We start from the raw sequence: 2,944 nt of genomic DNA, 5'->3' as shown, positions 1-2,944 counted from the left end.
GGGGGGTAGCAATGCCGCCAGGGGTTGTGGTGGCCCTCCCAAGGTTGTAGAAGCATGGTGGCAGGCGTAGGCACCCGGCACGCGGCTTGCATGAGGTCCCGGTGCGAGGCTCCGGTGGCATTGCTACCCCCCTAGGGCCCACATCCCGCCTAACCCTGTAGTGTTTGACCACGGGATCTACCCCTTTGACTTTGCACGGACGGGCTTTGACTAGTGGACGTATTCACCCGGTTGTGTTAGGTCAGCTTATAGGAACACTTTGGAGCAACATCCGGGCCAGCCCCACGGCAAGATCGCCACCATGTAGACCCGAAGCCTCCGTTCCGCCCCTCCAGGTGCCGGCGGCGGCGCCGTCCTTGAGGGGTGTGGCACACCCCTGAGACACGTACTGCCTCTTCGGACATGCCACCACACCGTACGGCATGTATGAGGGCCCGGTGCGACAATCTGGTGGCATTGCTAACCCTTTAGAGTTTGACCACGGGATCTAGCCCTTTGACTTTGCACGCACCGAGTCCCATACACACGGTAAACTAAAAATCCAAAAAAATGTAATAATTCAATTTATTAAAAACTCGTGTATTCGCAATGGAAAGGTCCACCGGTCAAACTACGTCCAGCGAAAGTCAAAGAGATAGATCCGACGGTCGTCTGTGTCAGGGTTAGACGGGACGTGGTACATGGGGCGGTAGCAATGCAGCCAGATGTTGCGGTGGCCCTCCTAAGGTTGTAGAAGCATGGTGGCAGGCGTAGGCACCCGACACGCCGCTTGTATGAGGTCCCGGTGCGACGCTCCTATGGCATTGCTACCCCCCTAGGGCCCACGTCCCGTCAAACCCTGTAGTGTTTGACCATGGGATCTACCCCTTTGACTTTGCACGGACGGGCTTTGACCAGTGGACGTATTCACCCGGTTGTGTTGGGTCAGCCCATAGGAACATTTTGGAGCAACATCCGGGCCAGACCCACGACAAGATCCCCTCCGTGTAGACCCGAAGCCTCCGTTCCGCCCCTCTAGGTGTCGGCGGCGGCGCCGTCCGTGAGGGGGTGGCACACCTCGAAGACACGTGTTGCCTCTTCGGACATGCCACAGCACCGTACGGCATGTATGAGGGCCCGATGCGACAATCCGGTGGCATTGCTAACCCTTTAGAGTTTGACCACGGGATCTAGCCCTTTGACTTTGCACGCACCGGGTCCTATACACACGGTAAACTAAAAATCCAAAAAACATAATAATTGAATTTATTAAAAACTCCAGTATTCGTCATGGATATGTCCACCGGTCAAACTACGTCCAGCAAAAGTCAAAGAGATAGAACCGACGATCGTCTGTGTCAGGGTAAGACGGGACGGGGTACATGGGGGGGTAGCAATGCCGCCAGGTGTTGCGTTGGCCCTCCTAAGGTTGTAGAAGCATGGTGGCAGGCGTAGGCACCCGGCACACGGCTTGTATGAGGTCCCAGTGTGACGCTCCGGTGGCATTGCTACTCCCCTAGGGCCCCCGTCCCGCCTAACCCTGTAGTGTCTGACCACGGGATCTACCCCTTTGACTTTGCATGGACGAGCTTTGACCAGTGGATGTATTAACCCGGTTGTGTAAGGTCAGCCCATAGGAACACTTTGGGGCAACATCCGGGCCAGACCCACGGCAAGATCCCCTCCGTGTAGACCCGACGCGTCCGTTCCCCCCGTCCAGGTGCCGGCGGCGGCGCCATCCGTGAGGGGGGCACACCCCAGAGACGCGTGCTGCCTCTTCGGACATGCCACCACACCGTGCGGAATGTATGAGGGCCTGGTGCGACAATCCAGTGGCATTGCTAACCCCTTAGAGTTTGACCACGGGATCTAGCCCTTTGACTTTACACGCACTGGGTCCCATACACACGGTAAACTAAAAATCCAAAAAACATAATAATTGAATTTATTTAACAATCCGGTAGTCGTCATGGAAAGGTCCACCGGTCAAACTACCTCCAGCGAAAGTCAAAGGGATAGACCCGACGGGCGTCTGTGTCAGGGTTAGACGGGACGGGGGACCTGGGGGGTAGCAATGCCGCCAGGTGTTGTGGTGGCCCTCCTAAGGTTGTAGAAGCATGGTGGCAGGCATAGGCACCCGGCACGCGGCTTGTATGAGGTCCCGGTGTGACGCTTCAGTGGCATTGCTAACCCCCTAGGGCCCCATCCCGCCTAACCCTATAGTGTTTGACCACGGGATCTACCCCTTTGACTTTGCACGGACGGGCTTTGACCAGTGGACGTATTCACCCGGTTGTGTTAGGTCAGCCCATAGGAACACTTTGGAGCAACATCCGGCCAGACCCATGGCAAGATCCCCTCCGTGTAGACCCGACGCGTCCTTTCCCCCCCTCCATGGTGCCGGCGGTGGCGCCGTCCTTGAGGGGGGCACACTCCGGAGACGCGTGCTGCCTCTTCGGACATGCCACCACACCGTACGGCATGTATGAGGGCCCAGTGCGACAATCCGGTGGCATTGCTAACCCTTTAGAGTTTGACCACAAGATCTAGCACTTTGACTTTGCACGCACCGGGTCCCATACACACGGTAAACTAAAAATCTAAACAACGTAATAATTGAATTTATTAAAAACTCCGGTATTCATCATGGAAAGGTCCACCAGTCAAACTACGTCCAGCGACTGTCAAAGGGATAGACCCGACGGTCGTCTGTGTTAGGGTAAGACGGGACGGGGTACCTTGGGGGTAGAAATGCCGCCAGGTTTTGCGGTGGCCCTCCTAAGGTTGTAGAAGCATTGTGGCAGGCATAGGCACCCGACACGCGGCTTGTATGAGGTCCCGGTGCGACGCTCTGGTGGCATTGCTACCCCCCTAGGGCCCCCATCCCGCCTAACCCTGTAGTGTTTGACCACGAGATCTACCCCTTTGACTTTGCATGGACGGGCTTTGACCAGTGGACGTATTC

The sequence above is a fragment of the Triticum aestivum genome, chromosome 5A, assembly GCF_018294505.1.
Source record: "Triticum aestivum cultivar Chinese Spring chromosome 5A, IWGSC CS RefSeq v2.1, whole genome shotgun sequence".
Taxonomy (NCBI): Eukaryota; Viridiplantae; Streptophyta; class Magnoliopsida; order Poales; family Poaceae; genus Triticum; species Triticum aestivum.
This window is presented reverse-complemented; position numbering follows the sequence as displayed.